A 24,719-nucleotide genomic window follows, 5' to 3' on the forward strand; every position below is an offset into this window, starting at 1 on the left:
ATGAGAAATTGTGGGGGACAGGGGCAGGCAGGGGGTTGGGGAGAGAACAGCATTCAATGCCTGTATACCAAGTAGAGTCTCCTTTTGTGGAAAGCTCAATAATCAGTCTATACACATATTTGTTTAACGTTTTCCTTTTCATGACAGATGACATAGTGAATTAGCCTCTGACCTTTCAAATTCCATGCCTGAGTTTTAGCAAGTCAACTAAATATTAATCAGAAAGGCATTAGGAAGACAGAGTTCATTTCTGCCTTGTGATCTACGCCTCTGAGCTTGCCACACCATTTGAAAGATTTCTATCTTTTACACACACACACGCACACACACACACACACACACAAAGGTGTATGTGTCAGATTCATCCTGTGTCATGCTCCCTACTTTCTCAAACGGTAAACAGGGAAAGTATGACTAGGTTTAGTTACTTTCCTGGTGAGAAAATACGGCAGATTCACAATATCTGTATGCATCTGTTTATAAGAGGGATGGGGCAATTAAGATCTCCCCCCACCACTCCAGCCTTCTCCCTTGGTTGCCCTGCCAACTTGCCCACAAGCCATGTGGTACTGTCAATGCATGCCGGATCAGCCTGTAATATCATTTATTATCTATCATATGATCAGAGCAGGGTTTGCATTGCCAAGACCTGGACGGAGAAACTGGAAGGATCTTCCCAACATGCTAGTCCAGATATATTGGACTACAGCTCCCAGCATGCTCCAGTGTAGGTTGGGTCCAACTCCCATCATTCAAAAAGGGAATGGGGATGGCTAGTGGAATGGACCCCCCCCCCAAACTGGAGCCATTACACACCCAAATCTGCTCTGAAGTGATGGGAGATTCTCTGGAGCAAAACTGGGGTGTCCACGGGATGTGTACGGGGCGTGCAATGCAGATGAGATGAGCAAGCAGAGATCTCCTCTTGCAGTGTTGGACCGAATCCCATATCTCTTAGCTAAAAGTGGGTTAGATGGAACAACTATTAGGTGGATTCACAGTTGGCTACAGAATTGGACTCAAAGAGTACTTATCAATGGAACCTTCTCAAACTGGGGAGAGGCAATGAGTGGGGTACCGCAGGGCTCAGTCCTGGGCCCAGTGCTCTTCAACATTTTTATTAATGATTTGGACGAGGAGGTGCAGGGAACGCTGATCAAATTTGCAGATGACACAAAATTGGGTGGGATAGCTAATACCCTGGAAGACAGAAACAAACTTCAAAGTGATCTTGACAGGCTGGAGTGCTGGGCTAAAAACAACAGAATGAAATTTAATAGGGATAAATGCCAAGTTCTACATTTAGGAAATAGAAACCAAATTCTCAGTTACAAGATGGGGGACACTTGGCTCAGCAATACTACCAATGAGAAGGATCTTGGAATTGTTGTAGATCGCAAGCTGAATATGAGCCAACAGTGCAATATGGCTGCAAGAAAGGCCAATGCTATTTTGGGCTGCATTAATAGAAGTATAGCTTCCAAATCACGTGAGGTACTGGTTCCTCTCTATTCGGCCCTGGTTAGGCCTCATCTAGAGCATTGCACCCAGTTCTGGGCTCCACAATTCAAGAAGGACGCAGACAAGCTGGAGCGTGTTCAGAGGAGGGCAACCAACCAGGATGATCAGGGGTCTGGAAACAAAGCCCTATGAAGAGCAACTGAAAGAACTGGGCATGTTTAGCCTGGAGAAGAGAAGATTGAGGGGAGACATGATAGCACTCTTCAACTTAAAAGGTTGTCACACGGAGGAGGGCCAGGATCTCTTCTCGATCCTCCCAGAGTGCAGGACATGGAATAACCATACCATACCATACTTCTTTATTGCGATCCATAGATCCATAAAAAAAACCCAAGAATCAAACATGAAATCATTCAAGCTGCAGAAATGCTGCCCGATCAAGACGGCAGGGCTCCTGCAGCTTTACCTGTTGTGATGAATAGAGGAAATTTCACCGGGTGCTGCTGCATACATACAAATGACACCTGCTGAAATTCCCTTTTCCATGCAACTATTAAAGATACAAGAGCCCTGTCCTCCTTTCCATATGGTCACCCTACATGGGAGCAACACGTCTCTTTTTCACCAGTGCCACAATCCTGGCCAGATTCCACATGTTCACAATCTACCATGGCTGATGTTCAACTTTAAAAGAAAAGAAAAGAGGTTGAACAGGAGATACAGTCCCAAATCTCCTTCAGACTAATCTAGCTTGGCCTTAAGTATCTTTGCAAAATAAGAGTGTGATCTTATGCATGTTTAGGCAGAAAACTCCAAAAACTCCAAGCATTCCCAATCCAGCCATGTGAGTTGAAAGAGGGTTTTTTCTATCTAAGGATTGCATCCTAAACCATTTTTAAAAGAGAGAATTCAGAAGAGATTTTTAATATATATTTTTCTTTTAAAAGAAAAACAACTACTACTTTATATTATAAGAGCATGCAATAATTGATATAAAAAAAGAAAAGAATGTGTTGTTCGAATATGCTTATGTTATTACAAGTGCGCCTGTATCTTTTTGTATCTTTTCTGAAACAAACATCTAGAAATTATTATTATGGCGATAAAGCCTTTTTGAACAATAGTTAAGGAGTTTTATTTCAAGTTTTAGAGTTATCAAGGTACTTGTTCTCACATTTCAAGAAGTACAGTATTTATTTCTCATGTCCTTCCAAAGTGTTTAAATGCATTTGTGGGACCATTAGAGAAGGTGCGAGGAAGAACTCAGAGTCTTTGCTTAACTTTCACCTTTTCTCTTGTTTTACCTTATTCTTGGATCAATATTGAGCTTTTTATATAACTTTTTGATGGCGAACAATATCACTGAAGTACCCCTATCCAGTTTCTCTGCCTTCAGCAGCAATTAATGCTCTCCATTAAATGTAAAGAGGGCTGCAGAGTGTCCCTTCGTTTTGTAACCTTGTATTCTACAAATGCCCTCTACTTCGAATCAATGAAATATAGATAACACAACTTGTTTGAGTATATATGCAATTCTAGAAACTCCAAAGGTACTTAGAAGTTTGGAAACACTTAGAGAAATTACAGGGTGCTCCATTCCTTTCTGTTGCTTGTGGATCATTTATAGATCTGAGCATGTGGAAGTGGAATGCAACATCTGGATTGAAAGGCAGCAGGGTCCTAAACAGGGCATATTGACATCACAGGTATAAACTAGTGCTGTGCCAAAATTTCAATTCCATTTTTGATGTTTCATGGCGGGGGAGGGGAAAATGAAAACTGTGGTAAAAGAGGCTGGGAAAGTGAGAATTTTGGAGAATTTTCTCTTTGAGGGGGACAGGGTTTCCGCACATCTTTTTAAGTGTAGGCAGTTCTTGAGGAGTCTTCTTTCTAACTTTTTTTTAAAACAACAACAACAACAACAACAACACCCAGAACTTTCAGGAGCCCAGGAGTTCTTCCTGAAAGCCTATTGGAGAGGGCAAAGTGTCATGGTCTCCAACAGGCATTCAGGAAGAACTGCTGGGCTCCTCCAAGTGCAGGGAGTGGTTTGGTTTGGTTTTAAATAAAAAATAGAAAGAAGATGCCTCAAAAATGGGGTACACTTAAAAAGGTATGTGGAAACCCTGTCCCCCTCCCCAAAGAGAAAATTCTCCAAAATTCTCCCCCTCCCTTTGAAAGAGACAGAAAAAACAATGTCTTCATCACAGGAAAAGAAAAGCTCCCCAAAAATAGGGGGCAGGATTAGGGACAGCACTAGTATTTATTTATTATTTATTTATTTATTACATTTATATACCGCCCCACAGCTGAAGCTCTCTGGGCAGTTCACAAAAGTTAAAACAGTACACATTAAAAAAGTATACAAAATTTAAAAACTATCAGAAACATAAAAACAACAGTATCTATTTAAAAATTGATATATTAAATGGAACAGATTTTTTCCCAAACAAAATGGAGATTTAAATCTCCCCATGTGAGTCCTACAACAGAATCTACTTTCGTGAACGTTTGTTTTCCATGAGCAACACTACCAGCCTATTACGAAGAGCTGTTATTTTATTGGAGTAAGTTCTCAGGAATACTTCTCTCAGTCTTGCCCGCAAGGTTCCCAAAGGGGGCAGCTGGCTACAGTTTTGAATATTCAGCAAGGTGACGAAGAAATCAGTCCAAACATCGGCATTAGAGATCCTCCTGAAGACGCTGTCAGGTTTCCAGATCACTTGGTCTGGAAACTGCTTTCATAGCCCGTCCCTTTTCCCAGAAGGCCTTGAGAACTCCAGTTCTCTGTAAATGGCTATGGTTCTTTCACAGATAATTCTCAGCACCCTTTACACTTCCCAGAATTATTTGGAGAGGGGGGAGCCATAACCATTAATCTGACACAAATGCAATTTAAGTTTGCAATGTTCTACATCAGGGGTGGACAACCTTTACCCCTTCGGATGTCCAGTCATCCCTCATCAATGGCTATGCTCGCTAAGGCTGATGAGAGTTGCAGTCCAACAACATCTGGAGCACCCCAAGTTTCCCTCTTCTGTGCTATATCCACAGTCTTTCTAGAGAACTTCCTCAGTAAGAGCTTTTCTACATGAGGCTATTAATCAGTTCTTAATCAGCTGTATCCAGTTTTAGTTTCATGACAGAATTGAGATCTGAGCCATACACAAAAGGTATTTTCTTTCCTGCTTTTCTCTTACATAACCTCTAGGTGGCACTGTGGTATAGTGGAACAGCACAATTCCGCAAGTGAAAACAAGCAGTTTCTCCTGCTTATATAACTAAATACTTCTTTTCCCCTGCTCTAAAAAAAGCAAACAAAAACCCGAAGTGCTTTTTAGACACAGTAGAGAGTCATGATGTAGGCTAAAGAACCCATAAGCAACCATCAGTAAGGAACCCATAACCCATAAGAACCCATGAGCAACCATCAATAAGGAAAGGTGAGCACAAGGTAAATGCCTCATGTAGAAAGCCCTAAAGCTTCCCACACATCCTATTCATATGATTGTCACGAATACCAAGAAAGGAGCAATCATTCCCAGAAGATATGCTACGACATAAAATATGTCACATCAACATCCTGCTTTCTCCTCTGTGGACTGCAACAACTGTATTAGAACTGAAACAAATGCCTGCAATGTAGCAGAATTTCAGATTTCACCATTCACATTTGTAATGCAAAATATCGAACCTGAAAAAAATACTTTTTATCTCTGCATTTGAATCATGAATGCTTTGGACATGTTGCCATTTCTTGACAGTTTTGATTCCACCCAGCATCAGATATGAAATCTCATATAGTGCCAATTGTCAAATAGTACATACCATTGAATTGTTCCTATCAAATATTGAAAACAAATACCAGTGGGCATTAAATACAGTGCTCAACTATTCAGATAATAGCTGGTGAGCATCCAACATTTGCAGAAGAGAATTTGAGGGAGCAAATTCATTTGCAGTGCAGTTCTGTCCACGGCTACTCAAAACTAAGTCCCACTGAGTGTGTATAGGATTACAGCCTTAGACTCAAACCCATGCCTTTATCTGTTTCCACTTCACCAATTCAGGAAAGCCTTGCACTGTAGCTGTTAGGGGGCTGTTGCTTCAGAGATGATGTAATTAAGACTAAGGGTTTATATAGAAGCTGGCAGCTCCAGCCTGTGCTGGCTCTTAGTCCAGACCTGGTTGGGTGACCATATGGAAAGGAGGACTGGGCTCCTGTATCTTTAACAGTGGTATAGAAATAGGAATTTCAGTAGATGTCATTTGTATGCATGCTGCAACTGGTGAAACCCCTAACCTATGGGTCTGATAGTCTAGTGATCTTGTCAATTGCAGAGTGTGACCCAGCAATGCTAGCATCTATTATGATGTAGAGACAGTCTTTGCATCACCTTCCTCACCTTAGACTGGGTATTTGGTTGGCTTGAGTACCTACTAGTATGTAGTGTTGAAGCCCCACCTGGCACTTCTATCTGCAACAGAATAATCTATTCAAACAAGAGGAGGGGCAGGAGGGAAGCTCAAATCCTCTGGATCAAGCCTGAGTCACAAGGAAACATACAAACAAACAAAACAGTGAGAAGCTTAAGATATAGCAGTGAGAATTCAGAGGAGACTGTAAAGGGTTTCTACATATCACATTATTGCTTTAGAATAAGTAGAAAACCAAAAATAGCTACATTGTTATATGGGCCACATGCTATTTGCTCTGTAGGGAAATCCGTAAAATGAATACTTGCTGAGATCTGTTTTAGGTAGGAAGACGTGTGATCAGGAAATACAGTTCAAAAATAATCAACATCTCTGGAATCTCGGTCACAAAATTTACATTGTCCCCACTCTAACCCTACCCAACCAAACACACCCACACCCACATACATGCACACACAGACACACACACACACACACACACCATGTTCTACTAAACACTTCCCTAATTTTTATTTCCTTCATTTGTTGGGGCTGTTCATGAAAAATTATCTATGTAGTATTTATGCAGGGAACGTTTTGTAAATGTGCAATATGACAAAAACATGTTCTGAATATGTACAGGAGTTATGGCAAAGACTGGGGAAGCCCTTCACGAAATCCAAAGTAGCATCTTCTAATGCCTCAATTAGACAAGATTGAGTGATTGCTGTTAATGGGTGGCTCTTCTGACCAGATGGAGGGTGCTGAATCTTATCTGGACGGGGTTGCACTCCCCTTGAAAGAGCAGGTTCATAGCTTGGGGATTCTCTTGAATCCATATCAATTATTTGAGGCTCAGGTGGCTTTGGTGGCTCGGAGTGCCTTCTACGAGCTTCAGCAACACTTATGCCCCTATCTGGAAAGGGATAACCTGGTTTCAGTAATCTATGCTCTGGTAATATCCGATTGTGATTACTGTAATGCATTCTATGTGGGGCTGCCCTGGAAGACTGTCCAAAAGCTGCAGCTTGTGCAAAATCCAGCAGCCAGATTAATAAATGAGACCAGAAGGTCTGAGCACATAAGACCAAACTCTTCCTGTATGTTTTTGAGCCTGATTCAAGATGCTGGTTTTAACCTATAAAGCCTTCTAGGGCTCAGGACTGCAATACCTGATGGGATGCCTCTCCCGACCTGAACATACTCGGACAGTACGAGCAATATATGATATTTTCTCTGCTCAAAGAAACAAACAAACAAAAAACCTCACCAAAAGTGCTAGTTAGACACAGAAGCGAAATTGGAGGGATCGTCTAAATAAGCCATAAACAACCATGAGTGCATGCACGATAAATACATCTTGTAGAAAAGCCCACACATCCTATTCCTAGCATTATCATTTATACCAATGACGAACACATGATAAATGCCTTGTATAGGAAAGCTTGCTGTCTGCTGACCAGAGATCTACTAGCATATTTTCTATACACTCTGGAAATCAGAAGGTCAAGTCTTTGGGGCTTCAATCCTATACACATTTACTTGAATTCAAGGGGGGCTTACATCTGAGTAAGCCCCCCTTACTGCATAGAACTGCATATAGATTTTTTTTTCTGGGGCCTGCAAAACCTTTTAGTAGTATTGCCTTCCACTGTCTCAGGGATTTCACTGTAGATAACTACAATTAAGGGTGGCTATGCCCATTTCAGTATCTCTTCAGCACTCATTTTTCCTGTCTTAAACTCAGTTAATCCCAAATTTCATCCAGAAATTTGAAGATTTATCCAATCTTAAACTTTAAAGAACAACAACTTTGCATTAAAACCATACCATTTGGGGGGACATTTCTCTTAATACAAGTATTTTTGTACACAATTACTGCCTAACATACACTTCTTAAAGAAAATGTAGTAATGTAATGCATTTTAATATTATTTTTACTAATATATACATTTTATGTCGTTTCCCCTAATATAAGCATTCTTTATGTATGGCTTACACATTGCTTCAAAATAGAGAAATTAAGTTAAAATTAGAACTGAACTAAGGCCAGATCCACGCCAAGCAGAATATAGCACTATGAAAGTGGTATGAAAGTGGTATATGGTGTGTGTCAATGGGCTCCAACAGTTGTCAGCACACTTGAATACTGCTATACACTGCGCTCAACATCTAAGGTCCTCCTCCAAGTGCCTACTCAGAGGGAATCTCAGAGGCTGGCAACAAGGGAGACGGCCTTCTCGGTGGTGGCCCCCCGACTGGAACGATCTCCCTGATGAGGCTCGCTTGGCACCAACACTGTTATCTTTCAGGCACCAGGTCAAGACTTTTCTCTTCTCCCAGGCATTTAACAGCATTTAACAATGCTAAGTTTGTTTTCTAACAGACCCCAGAACTGTTGTTATTTAAATAGATACTGTTGTTTTTATACTGTTGTTTTTATGTTTCTGATAGTTTTTAAATTTTGTATACTTTTTTAATGTTTACTGTTTTAACTTTTGTGAACCACCCAGAGAGCTTCGGCTGTGGGTTGGTATATAAATGTAATAAATAAATAAATAAATAAATATAAAGCAGTAGTGTGGCTCCTGCCCCTTATATACTGCTTTCATACTGCTTTCATAGTGCAAGATCTTGCTTGGTGTAGATCTGGCCTTCGTCTCTACTGACACCTCCTAAGTACTAGGATCAACTTGATACTCAAAGTACATCCTTAACCCCTGTGCAATCTGAACATCCATGAAAATCTATACAATACCACAAAGACTACAAGATTGTTATTTTACATTTTTTTTTAAAAAAAAATAGCATAGCCAATAAATATTATATTGCCTTGCTCCATCTAGAATGTTACCCTGAAAATTTCCTGTGATCTGGTGTTTATGGAGTGCCTCGGGTTGCAGGCAGAGAGCACTGTAAATAGGTCAGATTTTATTGTTTATTTTAACAAATGGATCGGCAGGCATTAGCATTGGAGAAAATGTATAAATATTGATTTGAAAACCTGGTGCATACAATAAAAGAACAACCCTTGTAACCCTTTTAGAGAAAGACAGTCATAAATAAAGTTCATCTCCACCCCTCCTTCTCTCTATACCCAACAAAACAATTAATGCATAATGCATCACCAACAGTATTACCCTTCCTACTATCGCCGCTTGATAGGAACTGGAATTTCTTAAGACAACCGTCCGCAGATTGCATTTATTTTCAAAACGAAAAGGAGGACATCATCCGGCATATTTGGGAGCGCAACCCATAAGGGCAACTTTGAGCTTGCAACACTTAAGGACGGAGAGCTGACAAATGTTTGGATTATTCTAACCATGACAAAAACGAAATCAATAAAGTGGGGAGGAATGGCTGGAGGAATGGCAATGAATTTTCTTAGGTTGTGCCTTGGTTATTTGCTGTATATCCTTCTCTAGTTCGCAGACTCTGTCCAACAATATTAGTGGCAGTATAATTAAGGACATTTTTGTTGTTGTTAAGTATTATTATTATTATTATTATTATTATTATTATTATTTATTTATATAGCACCATCAATGTACATGGTGCTGTACAGAGTAAAACAGTAAATAGCAAGACCCTGCTGCATAGGCTTACAATCTAATAAAATCATAGTAAAACAATAAGGAGGGGAAGAGAATGCAAACAGGTACAGGGTAGGGTAAGCAGGCACAGGGTAGGGAAAAACTAACAAAACTTTTGAGAAAGAAGGATGCTAATTGGTTGACTGTTACAAGTCATTTGTATTGGTCAAGGCAAAACCAAAGCAAAACAGGTTTGGCATATCATCACATTGTTGAGGAAAACCAGGCTTTATCGAAACTATTGGAATCTTCAGACTGGAGATATATATTCTATGGGAGACAAGACATCAGAGGATGTATTTCTGCTTAGTAGGTGGCTTGGCAAAAAATAAAAAATAAAAAACATTTTTTAAAAAACTTGTTCATCAAAATATCTGTACCATACAGTGTAGAATTGGAGGATCAATGAACCAACCCCTAACATGCATTACTACCAAGATACCGAACCTCAGAAATAGGCAGACATCAGCCATATGGGATCTGCTTTGCATTTTTGTTTTGTTTTGTTTTTACTAGAGCCATGAGTTCCACTGGGGTGGATCTACACTAGTGCTTACTACGTTTTTTCCTACCACTGGAAACGTTTTAATTTATGTCATTTTTAAATGTCACAGGGCACACTTCAGTAATGTCGCGTTACTAACCTTTTGCTTTCCCGGTATTCATTGATTAGAGCATGACACACTGTTTGTTTTATCATCGTAACTTGTGCTTCCTCTTCATGGCTGGTCTCTTTGTTCTGCCCACTTCCTGATCTCCCGACTTTGCCTTCCACCACCACCACCTCATTGATTTTTCATGATTTTAATGGAAATTAAACAAATGCTTACATCTGCATCAGTTTTAAAGATAAAGAGTTCAAAATTGGCACAGTAGCAGATCTTAATGAGGGCTTTCAGCATACCAAATTTTAATCCAATTGGGTTATCCATTGATTTGCTATATTTTTTTTATATTTCCTCCCTCAAGCCCTTTGGAGCTTATAGTGCACTAGTTTTAGGCTCCGAAAGGAAGTATCCACGCCCCCAGGAAAGCGATTGGCTCACCATTGATGATTCAAAAATCTGTGAGATCCAGCTATTACGATGTAAGGGGGCACACACAAACACTTGTAATGCTATTTAAATATCACAACGGAAGAAATACAACGAAAGAAGGAAGGAAAATACAACGACAATAAAATATAAGAACCATAGCGTCGTATGACCCAATAAGTTATCACAACCCTTCCTTAACATTTTAAACCATGAGTGTAGATCTCACCCAAGTGCAAATGACATGCTTAGAATTAAAGGATTCTGAGCCAAGGTATTTGTTCTGAGTATCAGATCTGAACAGAACGCACAATCCTGTCACACAGAAATCCACTTCCGGTTACACTAAGCTTTCATCATTTCAGCAGGATGGGGGAGACTGGAGTCATTTTGATGTTCAGTTATTGGGAATCAAAAATCCTTGCTAATCTACTGCAAATTACCCAGAGTTCTACCAGTAGATCTCAAACTATCTTTTGCCCTTTGCTGATGTATGTAAGGACCATTGATCTGATATGCTGGAGTTTGTCACAGAGTTTTGGAGTCTGCTGTGGATTCTTCAAGTGCCACCTCTGTTGTGCTCTCTCTCTCTCTCTCTCTCTCTCTCTCTCTCTCTCTCTCTCTCTCTCTCTCTCTCTCATTCACAATTATTATTAAACTGAACTGACCTGGTCAAATCAAACAGATGGGGAAAGAGACCAGAGATGGGTGAAACTGTAAAGCCTGATTTCAATTGGGTTCTATTTTTATTTTATTCTATTCATTTTTAAGCTCATTTCATCCTGTCTCTACATCAGCTGCTCAAGGTGGGATTTGAAACTGTTCTTATGGTTCCTCATCTTTAAATCAGAATGGGACAGGGGAGCTCTTCAAACAGAGGATCCCTTCAAATAGAGGATGGTCCTATGGCAGCCCTTCAAACTGAGGACTCTCTTCTATATATGAGGACACTTTTACAACCTAGCACTAGAGATCCTGTGTGGTGTTAGTGGTTAAAGTGTTGGACTGGGACTTAGGAGATCTGGGTTCTAGTCCCCACTTGGCCATGAAGTTGACTAGGGGGCTGACTCCATGGCACTGGGTTGACACCGCCTCCCTTCATCTCCCCTTCTCTCCTGGGGCGGCATCAAGTAATGCTGATGCCAAGGAGGGAGTGTGGGATCTGGTGGAAAGAGACCAGTCATTGGTCGCCTTCCACCAAACTTTGTGCTTGAGTTGACCCTGGGTTAGATGTGGCACCATGTCATATGACAGAAACACCATGTTGATGTCCCTCAGTTTGGAAAAGTCAGGGAAAATCCCCAACATTTTCAAAATGCAGCATCATGGGGAAGCCCCATGGTGGATGTGAACCTGCACTTGTGTCGCCTAATCAACCTGGTGCAGATCCACAGCCACCATGAGGTTTCCCCTGCATATAGACAGCCCTTGGGTGACTTTGGGCCAGCCAGTGACTCTCAGGGCTCATCTACACCAAGCAGATATTCCACTGTGAAAGTGGTATATAAAAGGCAGGAGCCACACTACTGCTTTATAGCGGTATGAAAGTGCACTGAAAACTGTTGGGACCCATGACGAATATCATATACTGCTTTCATACCACTACCATAGAGTTATATCCTGCTTGGTTTAGATGTGTCATGGGCCTCAACCGTTGTCAGTGCACTTCTTTACCACTATAAAACTATCACTTGTGAACTGCCCAGAGAGTTTCGGCTATTGGGTGGTATAAAAATGTAATAAATAAATAAATAAATCAGTAGTGTAGATCCTGCAGCACACTTCAATACTGCTATAAAGCAGTAGTGTGGCCCCTGCCTTTTATATACCGCTTTCATACTGCTTTCATAGTGGTTTCATACTGCTTGGTGTGGATGAGCCCTCAATCTCACATACCTCACAAGCTTGTTGTGAGGATAAAATGGAGAGGAGGAGGAGGAGGACCATGTACTGCCTTGGGTTCCTCAGAAGAGAAAGAAAGTGGGGATGCAACCATAATAATTTAAACCTAGCAGGGGTGATAGGGAAGGACTGGAGAGACTAAAACATAAGCTCTACATAAGGGGATAGTGCACATGTAAATTACTAAAGGGGTGATCCTAAGCCTAAATACAACACAATTGGCTCTCAAATATTGTCAGAAAACTGTGTATTACCAAAGTAACCTCATTTACCTAATAGAACGCCTCTCCCAACATTAAGGTCCTCCTCTACATCTAAGGTCTTCCTCTGAGTGCCTACTCTGAGGGAAGCTTGGAGGATGGCAACAAGGGAGAGGGCCTTCTCAGTGGTGGCCCCCCAATTATGGAATGATCTCCCCGACGAGGCTCGCCTGGCACCAACATTGTTATCTTTTCGGCGCCAGGTTAAGACCTTTCTCTTCTCCCAGGCATTTAACAGCATTTAACAACATATACTGAGTTTGTTTGTTTTTAACAGACCCCAGAATAGCTGTTTTTATAAGGATACTGTTGTTTTTATGCTTTTTATGTTTTTAAACTTTGTATATTTGTTTTTAATGTTTACTGTTTTAAACTTTTGTAAACCGCCCAGAGAGCTTCAGCTATGGGGCGGTATATAAATGCAATAAATAAATAAATGTAGGTTTTGAGTTAGTTTTCTTTTTAAAAAGAAAAAGAAAAGAAAAATTGACTTCCCTGGTGTCAACTGACTTTCTCACACACACCTTTCCCTTTATTGTTTTTAGGTTGTTTGTGTTTGGGATTTAAATTCAGATAAATCAGAACCTAGCCTTCAGCTGCCACAAAACATGCAAGTCAGAGCGGCTCCTGCTCAGTGAACCTCAAAGTGTCGAAGCAAGAGGTTCTCGGGGATTCTCATCTGAGCTGCTCATCCAGCCTTAAAAAGGGCATTCTTTTAATGGAGAACTGCAGCCCCTTATAACCTAACACAGGAGTAGAAAGATATGTCAAAGAGACTGTTGGCTCTTTGGGAACGAAGAAGCCCCATTCATGAATCAAGCTGCCTGAAAGCTCCATCACACCTTGGGAGAAATGCTGGCTAACGCTGGCTACCGTGGCTTCTCCATGGTCACTCAGTTCCTCCCTGTTTTCAAACAGGAAGTAAACAAGGTGCATGAGGGCCATTCAGTCCCTCATTGTGAACACACTGCTTCTCCCACACACAGCAGGAGAGAGCAGCAACTTCGGTTTAAAAATATTTCACAGTTTTTCTGGTTTTTCTTGTGGCACAAGGAAGACCAGAAGGGGTGGAAGGTGCGAGAGAGGCAGATGATGTCATGTGAGCTTCCTCCGAGGAATCCGTGAGTGCCCAGTAACGAACGTGCAATAAAACGCTCATCGGATGGAGCTTTGAAAGAGAATACTCTGGGCATATCCTTTTTTTCAATGGGAAAAAAAGAGGGAAAGATAGGGGGGTCAGTAATATCTTATTGGACAAAGTGAATCAAGGGCAACACTGCACGATATCCTCTCCATTTTAACCTAACAACAAGAGAATCTGTGGCTGGCCCAAAGTCACCCAGTGGGTTTCCATGGCGGAGACTAGAACCCAGATCTCCCAGTTCCCAGTCCAACACTTTAGCCTCTACAACACACTACACCACACTGATGGGCTTTGCCAGGTCTTTTACTGATTCAGGAATTTCCTGACTATCGCATATGTTTTTAAGTATGACTGCTTTCTGGATGTTGGTATGGATATATTTTCCTAGGCCCAGTTTCTGAAGGTTTTCTGTATAAGGGTGTGTGTTTTTCTATGTGATGCCAGTGACTGATGTAACTAATGGAATACTCATGACCTTTTCCTGTTGCCATAGTTCTTTAACGTCCATGGACAGTGGCATATATTTTTCTCTCTTTTCCACTTCCTTTTCTTAGGGTGACCAACTGTCAGGATTTCCCCGGATTTGTCCTGGTTTTTGTTCTTTCCATGGTGTCAGGGGGGATTTTCTATAATTTTCAATAATGTCCTGGAATGACACACCTTCCCCTTTAAGGCTGCCATTAGCATGGCAGGAGGGAATGACATGCTTTCTTGAGGCACATCATTCCCCCACCCCAAGCTCCAATTGAGGTCTTAAAGGGGAAAGTGGGTCATTCGTGGACATTATAGAAAAGGCCCCAATTGGAGTGGATGGTGGTGGTGCAGAATGAAATCCTTTCCCCTCCTCCACTCCAATCGGGTTCTTTAAGGTGGAGGGGGAATAACGTACTTTCTGCAGGACTCAGAAAGCTGCTTCCTCCCCCACACACTAGGTGTCCTCTTTTTTGGTTTCCCAAATATGGTCACCCTACTTTTCTACAACATTTTTATCATTAGATATTGCTATGTCAATGAGGTGCATGTGTGTGTTTTTTGTGTGTGTGGTTATATTATTATTATTATTATTATTATTATTATTATTATTATTATTATTATTTCCTGCATTTTCCCCCTCCTTGATCTTCCTCCTCTCCATTTTACCTTAATAACAATAACAACAATCCTGTGAGGTAGGTTGGGATGAGAGTATGTGACTGACTGAAAGTTACCTAGTGAGCTTGCATGGCCGAGTGGGGTCTAGAACCCAGATCTCCTAACTCCCAGTCCAAAACTCTAGCTGCTACACCATGCTGGGGCTTTTAGATCTTTGGCAGTAAGTGGAGAACATGACATTTGGTGCTAAATAATATTGGCTGCCCCTATTTCAGTCCAGGATCGAAAATGGGTCAATACCATTTCATTCATAATTACCATTATGAAAAAGAGATTCAGCAAAGATTATAATAGTACCTGGCCCAGGTGGCAGGGTTCTTAAAGGGAAAAGTTAGCATTGTGCAGCATTTCTTTCTCCAGAAAATCACTGATTATTATTTTTAAATTTCTCCCTTCATTTCAATTGGACTGTTGTTGTTGTGTATGGAGCTATGCTCTGAGAATTGCAACAGCAAAAAAACAACAACAAACCTCTCCCTCTTCATCTTATTAACCATAGGGTTGTACCAGACATCCCTCAATTCATTTCAGAAGCTAATTCAGAGTTTCTAAACTTCAGGCCCAGGCCTACTCTCCAGTACTGGATCTGAAGCAAGATCTGGACACCTAAAGTGAGCCAACCATTGCAGGTTCTCAGAGCTAGGCCGACCAGGAGTCCATCAGACTCCCACCCTCCCTGCTCACCCTGAACCTAGAGCCGCTGTCCCTGCCCACCTGTGGGACTTACCTGACCCATCTGGCAGCCACCCATCTTTGATCAGAGCCACCATTTTAAATGAAGATGGGGGCTGTGTCATTTCCTAGATCTAAGGCCAAGGCGGCCTGACATGCTTTGGACCCAATTCGCTCCAGAGCACCTCAGCCCTCTCTGTTGCCAATCCAGATTTGGACCAAAGCAGGCTGAATTGGCCCACTTTGGTTTGGATTCGGGCCCAAAACGGCCACTCTAATTGCTAGCAATTGAAGTTGCTACAACACACTTAGGTTGCAAAGGAGGGAAGAGGAAAGCAAAGCCTTGATTTAGGAACACATATTTGGAAGACATTAAATTGTCATCAGAGCATGATATGGGTCAATGTAAAGATCAACTTAAAATGAACCACATCTGCAACACTTAGGCATACCAGATTTAAGACACTTCCTGATCCACAGTTAGCTTCATTTAAACCTGGATGTCATAGTAAGATATGAACCAGGATTCCAGAGCAACCCGTTAGTGGCAGAGGTCTGGACTGAACAGCGTTTGTGGCACTGAGATAAATCAAACAGCCTTTCGTCTGTACCGAGATTGGTTTTGATTGATTTCACTGAGATTTCTGCTAGGATAAAGACTGCAGATTAAGTCTTATTATTCCATACAAACTAGAAAATACCAAAGTAAATGTAAAAATACAGGTCATTATCCATCTCTACATGGTGCAACGACAGGCTATCCTGCCGGTATTATTCTGTGTCCATCAAAGTGTCAGCTGGCAGAATGTAATCCATGGGTTTCACTCAAATTGCTGATGTCACCAAATAATGCCGGGAGATAGAAATTATTCGAGCCCTCCCCACCCCTTCCCTCACCCTCCTTCTTCTCTGATGGAAATGGGAGAATGGCATGAACTGTGCATGTCACTTGTCAACCATGCACTTTCTAAGGCACCATTTCTTTCTGATTAAAAAAATATTAATTTTACAAGCTTTTAGATGAATATATAATTAGCCAGATATGCATGACTGTTGTTTGCAAACTAGCTACATCAGACACTGGATTTCCCATACGGTATCTCCCTATTAGAGAAATCTGATATTTATCTGTTCCAGCGGTATAGATGTTGCGGGCGTCTGACCAGGTCCAGGAGTCTGTCCACCCTGGAGCCTCCGTTGGACATGACAATGGAGGCTCTAGAGATTACATAATCGGCTGCGTAAATCGCAGTTGTGAATGCAGAAATGTGCAATTTCCAGAGGCTCCATTCTGGAAGCGCAAAATGGAGGTTCCAAAAATTACGCAGTTCTCCCGCTGTGTAAATGGTGGCCCTAAAGGCCATATTTGCACAAGGGTAAAGGCAGAAACACTTCATTCATGCCTTTACTCTTGCATAAGTGGGGGCTTTATGGCTATCATTTATGCAACAGGGGAAATTACTTAATTTCCTGAGCCTCCATTGTCACACACAGACACTCATCAGACAATCGCTGAGCTGCCAAAGAAGCTTGCACAGCGCACGAGATAGGGTCAAACATTGGCCGTGGCAGGGCAAGCATCCCTGGTCAGAACCTGGTGAGTCCGCCCATCCTTCAGTGGTACATTTTGAAGTGAAGGTAGTCATCATGACAGCCCCCCCCCCCCCGTGGCCATAATCCCAAAGATTCATATCAACAAACCAGTTCTAGTAGTGTTCATCTCTGCAAGGAGCAGGTCTTTTGTAAAGTTCATGGTTCTTAATTGCCCATTCATGACCACAACCACCCTGATAATATTTTGCATTACAACAGGGAACATTCATTTCCCTCTCAGCTCATGTGAGGATGGCAGCTAAGCTCAGAGGGAACAGGAAGTTCTGAGGGGGGTGGCTGATGACATCAGCATCCCTGCTAATAAAAAAATACTGGCACTACATCCCTGTGAGACATAGCTTGACTACAACACTGGTCTATTCCCATTAGCTATGGAAGCAATGGATCTATTTGGGCAAACAAAGCAGTGAGGTGGTTCCAAGAAGAAGGAAGAGAGAACAGAGAAGAGAGAGAACCAAGTAGACCATGGGCTGATCTTATTGCTGTGCATCAGCAAGTCTATCCACAGAGCCCCACGAAAAAAGAAAACCAGCAATTGTGTGCCCAAATGCAAGGCCAGTTCTATATATATATATATATATATATATATATATATATATATATATATATATATATGGCATGTGCTCCGCTCCGATTAGAAGCACAGAAGCAGGAGCGAATTGGCCTGCTCCGCCTTGCCCAGAGGCGGAGTAGAAGCGGACCGCGGACCCCTAGAAGCAAGGCAAAGAGAAGCACCCATTTTCGGAGCGCTCCGGTTTCCGCGGTCCGATCCAATCGCCATCTTGAAACATTTCGCCCATAAGATTGTATTGCGGAAAAGAAACGGGGATAACTGTGTTGTTTTTGAAGCTATCTTTCTGAAAATTCTTGTGCTTGGAGAGTCGTGGATGGGGGTCATTTTGAGCCTACGCTCAGCTCTCTGTGTGCTGTGGTTTGTGTGCTGGAATTTTTTAAAAAAACGGCGGGAAAATACCTTTTCCGAAGGGCTGAGGGGCAGAGTCAACTCCCGGTCATGATCACATGATCCCAAAGTTGGAGGAGGGGATAGGCAAAACGGGTAACTTGGGATTCTGGGAACTTCTCTTTCTTAGTCTGAACGGACTTTTCCCAGTGTTTTTTAAAACAGTAGCCCCACCAAATGCACAAACACAACCTGAAATCATATACTAAGCCAATAATAAGAGATAGAAACACAGCACTGCTACCCACCCTAACTTTGGGGAACAACTGAAAAGATGTGGTGCAAGGGGATGAGCTCCCCTAGGGCATCCCATGTGGACGTGCCCCCACTCTCTCCTGTACTTGGAGGGCAATTAGAGCCCTCCAAAGAGAGTAACCCGGTGGAGCAATGCCTATCATGAGTTGAAGTGAGAGTTCTACTCCTCTGCTCTCGTGGTGAAGCAATGGCTTTCATGAGTTGAACTGGCAGCTGCTTCCCCCTCCCCTGGGCACATCCCCCTATAGCTGGTAAAAGACAGATATAGCCTTTTTTAAAAAAAGTTCTTCTTGCTGTTTATTCAGCAACACTGCTGCTTTAAATTCCACCCCTCCTTTGTTTATTTATTTATTTATTCCATTTTATATGCATTACTGGCTTATCCTTGGCTCACTTCCTTATGCCTCCAGAAATGTCTGCTGCCTGCCTGCCTTCCCTCTCTCCTCCCCTGCCTGCCTCGCAGGGATGTTGTGTGTGTGTGGCTTTGACTCAGGGGAGAAGTCCTTCCTGCGCTCACTTGGAGTTTTGGAAGTTCCAAATCCATTTTTCAAGTATGGAAGAAGATTCACTCCCCAATTCATGGCATGTTGGGATTTCCTTTGAAATGGCCCCGTTGAGATGTCTGCAGGTTTAAGCCCCGCCAAAAATCAGGGGATGATGGGACTGCCTTGAGTCTGGGCATGCGTGTGCATCCCTGGATAAGCTATCATGGTGGTGAGTTTGAGGTTTTTAACATGCAAATTGACGGAGCTATGGAAAGGGGTGTGAATGGGGTGTTGGATTTTCATAAATTCCCCAAAAATTAGGGGATGATGGGACTGCCTTGAGTCTGGGCATGCGTATGCATCCCTGGTTAAGCTATCATGGTGGTGAGTTTGAGGTTTTTAACGTGCAAATTGACAGAGCTTTCAAAAGGGGTGTGAATGGGGTGCCCGATTTTCATAAATTCCCCCAAAATCAGGGGATGATGGGACTGCCTTGAGTCTGGGCGTGCATGTGTATCCCTGTATAAGCTATCATGGTGGTGAGTTTGAGGTTTTTAACATGCAAATTGACAGAGCTATCGAAAGGGGTGTGAATGGGGTGTTGGATTTTCATAAATTCCCCAAAAATCAGGGGATGATGGGACTGCCTTGAGTCTGGGCGTGCATGTGTATCCCTAGATAAGCTATCATGGTGGCGAGTTTGAGGTTTTTAACGTGCAAATTGACGGAGCTATCGAAAGGGGTGTGAATGGGGTGTTGGATTTTCATAAATTCCCCAAAATTCAGGGGATGATGGGATTGCCTTGAGTCTTGGCGTGCGTGTGTATACCTCCATGAGGTGTCATGGTGCCAAATGTGAGGTTTCTAACTTGAACAGAAAAAAAGTTGTATACTTTTTAAGCTTAATGCAAGCCTATGGGGGGGGGGAAATGGAGCTCCAATCCGGATCGGGAGCTCCGCAGCGGAGCGGAGCGGGCATGGGCGGAGCGGGGGCGGAGCGAAGTGGCCCGATCTGCAAATCGTGGATCTGGAAGTGAAGCGGAGCGGGGGGGTCCGTGCACACCCCTATATGTGGACTGGTGGCTCTGGACTGGACTCAGGATGGGTAGAACAATGGGGTCAATAGCTTGACTCTGTGGGGTGAAAGAGAACCCTCAAGGAGGTTCCTGGTTCATTGAATGAATCACAGTTCATTTACAAAGTATTACAAAAGCTATGTTTCTGAAAGACAGTTAAGTAAATATTTACATGACAAAAAGGATACTGAAGGATGCTTGGGTGGTTCCTTGAACTGCTGATATTATCTTGGGGTGAGGATGCTTCAGGATTGGACCATATCTCCTGCCAAGGTCCTTGACTGGCCAATTTAAAGGTGTACTTTTGGGTCGTTTGGCTGGGGTGGTGACCTGGGCATTAGGAAGGCATTTGCACTTATCTAGAGTTCCCCTGGGGGCAACTTGTTTTAACCTAATCAGTAGAGGACAGACATAGGTCAATTTGGTAAGAGCTCCTCTGCCACCATGTTCCCATTGTTGCAGCCTTCAAGCTTCCTGCTCTTGCATGGATAATTTATTCAAGGTGCTGAAGTGATGCCAATAAAATCACAAGACATAAATTACAGGTGTACATAACGTCTGCATGGCTAAGTTTCTCTGTAACAACTATCATGTCTTCCCTTAACCTTCTCTTCTTCAGACTAAATATACCCAGCCCGTCCAACCGTTCCTCATGGAACTAGCCCCATCACCAATCACCATCCTGGTCATCCTCTTCTGGATATGCTGTAGAAGTTTGTTAATGCCGTTCTTAAGATTTAGTGCCCAGACCTGTACTCAATATATCAGATGAAGCCTGTCCAGTGAAGAATAAAGTGGATTATGGCTTCCCATGAACTGAACATCATGCTTCCATCAAAGCAGCCTAAGATTGCATTCATTTTTCTTTTTTGCAGTTGCCTTGCACTGCTGGTTCATGTTCAGCTTGTGATGAACTCTGGTGGCACCACATCTGGAATCAACTGTCTACATAGGATCATCAGGCCACCTTGTTGTTAGAAGGGACCACAAGATGGAAATAATTTAAGAACATAAGAGCATAAGAAGAGCCATGTTGGATCAGACCAAGTGTCCATCTAATTAGACACTGTGTTCACAGCTGGCCAACCAGCTGTCAACCAGGAATCCACAAGCAGGAAATGAGTGCAACAGCACACTGTTGCCCATGTTATCTAACAACTGGTGCATGTAGGCTTACTGCCTCTGATACTGAAGCCTTCTCCTCCATGAATTTATCCAACTCCCTTTTAAAGCCATCCAAATTGATGGCCACCATTACATCTTCTGGTAGTGAATTCCGTAGTTTAACTTTGCACTGTGTGAAGAAAGACCTCCTTTTATCTGTCCTGAATCTCCCACCAAGATTCATGTGATGATCCTGGCTTCTAGTATTATGAAAGAGGGAGAAAAATGTCTCCTTATTCATATTCTCCACACCATGCATGATTTTGTACACTTCTATCATTTCATTTTATTTCTTGAGTTATATTCAAACTGAACTTTTACAATGACCATTGATATTTACCTTCTCTCCAGGATTTTTTCCAAATAGTTTTACTCATTTGTTCAACTGCTCTATTGTTTCATTCCATTTTAGTCACTTTTGTTTTAGCATAGAGAGATTGTAGGTTTCTTTGGGCTACATTTTAGAAGAAAAAGGATAAATTATAAACAAATGATAGTTTGCAACAGAAACTGGGGGGAAAGACATCCTACCCCAAAAATATCTGTGTGGACCTGAAGTTCCCCCATAATTTAAAGTCTCCAAAAGATACATTCATCCCTTTTTTCTTTTTTTCTTTTTTGTCCATAATTTTCCCATTTCAGCGGCTGCTATTTTTGTCAAGTAAGGTATGTCAAGGAAGTTAACTGCATTGTAAATTTCAGGTTTCCAGCTCTTCAAAAACCAAGTTGTGGTAGTTTGCTTTTACTCATTCACTTTTATTCAAGGAGAGATAAAGGGCTCTTACATGATACAAGGCACATAAATCAGTGGATGGATTCCTATTGCCTTCTTCTGCAGCCGATAAGCATGAGCAAAAAGTAGCTACATGATGAAATGGTAAAGTGTCTGCTTAGGTAATAAAATGATTTGGCAATACACACACACAGAGAGACACACACACACACACAGGGCCTGTTCAGACAACACACTAAGGCATGGTAAGGCCACTAACCCTTTTGTAGCAAACGGTTAGTGAGCAAATTTAAATTGTGGTTATGTAGCCACTATGGTTGGGAATGGTTCACATGACACACTAAGGCCGTTGCTAGACAAGGACTTAGCCCAGTGTGAGGCCCGGGCTCCCTGCTGTGCGTGCAGATGATGCACAGGGGATCCTGGGGTCAGGCTGGGCTAAATCCTCCCTTGACCTGGGATAACCGGATCCGCTTATGGCCCGGGGTCTAGCTACTTCCGTGGCTTTTCCCGGCTGCTCGGGGGAAAGAGTGGACCCGGCAGGAGAGATGGGGGAAGAGCGGAGCAAGGGTGGGGAGATCACGGGCGGGGGGGTGTGCAGAGGGGGCATCGGACATGGCAGGCAGATAATCGGGTGGGCATGGCGAGTGGGCTGGTGAGCAGGCAGGGGGGCATCAGACATGGCAGACAGGGGGGGAAGAAGAATGGGGCCAAGGCAAGGAGATCAAGGACAGGCTAGCAAGTGAGGGGCGGACATGGCAAGTGGGGATGGGTGAGCGAGCAGGGGCAGACATGGCGAGCGGGGACGGGCTAGTGAGCGGGGAGCGGACATGGTGAGCGGGGGAGGACAGGTGAGCAAGCGGGCAGGGGGGCATCAGACATTGGGGGGGGGGAAATCGGGGCAGGGGGAGCAGGGAACCCTTTATTTTTTTTGGAAGAAAACCTTACCTTTCCATTGGTGCACTCCTGCGCACATGGCCCTTTAATTAAAAAAAAAAAAAAATGGAGGACGCGACGGGGCTTTCCCTTTCCCCGTTGCGTGTTACATGTAGAAAACGGTGACGGCCCGCGCTAGCTGTAGTGCGGCCTCGCCCCGACTCCCCACTGGATTATCAGGTAGGTCTAGCAAGGCCCTAAGTCATAGCTCACATGATACATTAAGCCATCATGTAGCTCGCAGTGCTTAACCACTGTGGTTTGGTGTGTCATCTGAACAGAGTCAATGACATTTAACAAAGGGATGCCCACAATACTCTGCCCTTACTCAAGTGAATGTAAGGGTTACCAAAGAGTAGACCAAGTTTCTTTGGAGGCACCAAAACCTGTTAGGGGGGAAAGGAGACAACCTCCCCAAACCCCAACTCCTTCTTCCATTTCTCTTCTCTTAACAGATCTGGAGGAAGGGGTTCTCCCATGTGATCCCATGTGAAGATTGAGGGGAGACATGATAGCACTCTTCAAATACTTAAAAGGTTGTCACACAGAGGACGGCCAGGATCTCTTCTCAGTCCTCCCAGAGTGCAGGACACGGAATAACGGGCTCAAGTTAAAGGAAGCCAGATTCCAGCTGGACATCAGGGAAAACTTCCTGACTGTTAGAGCAGTGTGACAATGGAATCAGTCACCTAGGGAGGTTGTGGGCTCTCCCACACTAGAGGCCTTCAAGAGGCAGCTGGACAAGCATCTGTCGGGGATGCTTTAGGGTGGATTTCTGCATTGAGCAGGGGGTTGGACTCGATGGCCTTGTAGGCCCCTTCCAACTCTGCTATTCTATGATTCTATGATCCTGCCCAATTGTCTTCAGAGGCTCTTCTTTGGTGCTGCTGCCCACAATGGTGTGATGGGTGGCTACCAGGGAAAGAGCCTTCTCTGTAATCCCCTCCCACTCACTCCAGTCTGGGGAATACCCTTCCTAGGCAGATTTGCCTGGTATCTTCATTGTATACATTTAGATGACAGGTTAAGACCTTTCCCTTAAAGAAGGCATTTGATCATCTTTAATCTGTTGCTTGAGTGTTAATTTTACTGCTGGTTCCTCAATGTTTTTAGTATTTTAATGGTTTTTATATTTAATATGCATATAATGTTGGTGTTGCATTTCATTTTTTGGTTTTATGATTGCAAACCACCCCAAGAGCATTGCTCATTTGGGCAGTATATAAATCAAATAAAGAAAGGAACAGTCCCGTGAAAGCACTGCCACGATGAGTCAGAAATCTTCAAAGACAGACACATGTTGTGCCGTGCAGTAGTGTGGTCTGGAAGTTACCAGGACATGGATAATATTCTATACCTCAGCAGCAGGCTTACAAGCCCAGTCTACACATCCAGCAAAGATGAGGTAGGAATGTGGTGACAGAATAGACCGTACCACTTCAGGACAGAGGTAGGGGGTATAATTTTTAAATGCTCCTGTGATGTTCTACTGCATTAGGCTGTGATGTTAAGTTTAATATAAAGGTTTATTAACTAATAAGAATGACTGAAATGTTTAAAGAAGGTACTCAATGTGTATTTATAGCAGATTGGTAAGTATAAGGCCATAGAGGCATATTTTAAAGATGTTTTAATCATATATGGTATGTTTTTAATCAGTTTTTAATGTGTATTTTATATTATGTTTTTATACTGTTTGTTTTATACTTTGAATGGTTTTAGTTTTTGTGAACCGCCCAGGGAGGTTTAGCTGTTGGGTGGTATAAAAATGCAATAAATAAATAAATAAATAAATAAAAGAGGGGGAGTGAGTGCTGGATGGAAGGAGTGTTCTGATTGGATTTTGGTGTGGAGCATC

This window comes from Elgaria multicarinata, chromosome 6, assembly GCF_023053635.1.
Source record: "Elgaria multicarinata webbii isolate HBS135686 ecotype San Diego chromosome 6, rElgMul1.1.pri, whole genome shotgun sequence".
Lineage (NCBI taxonomy): Eukaryota > Metazoa > Chordata > Lepidosauria > Squamata > Anguidae > Elgaria > Elgaria multicarinata.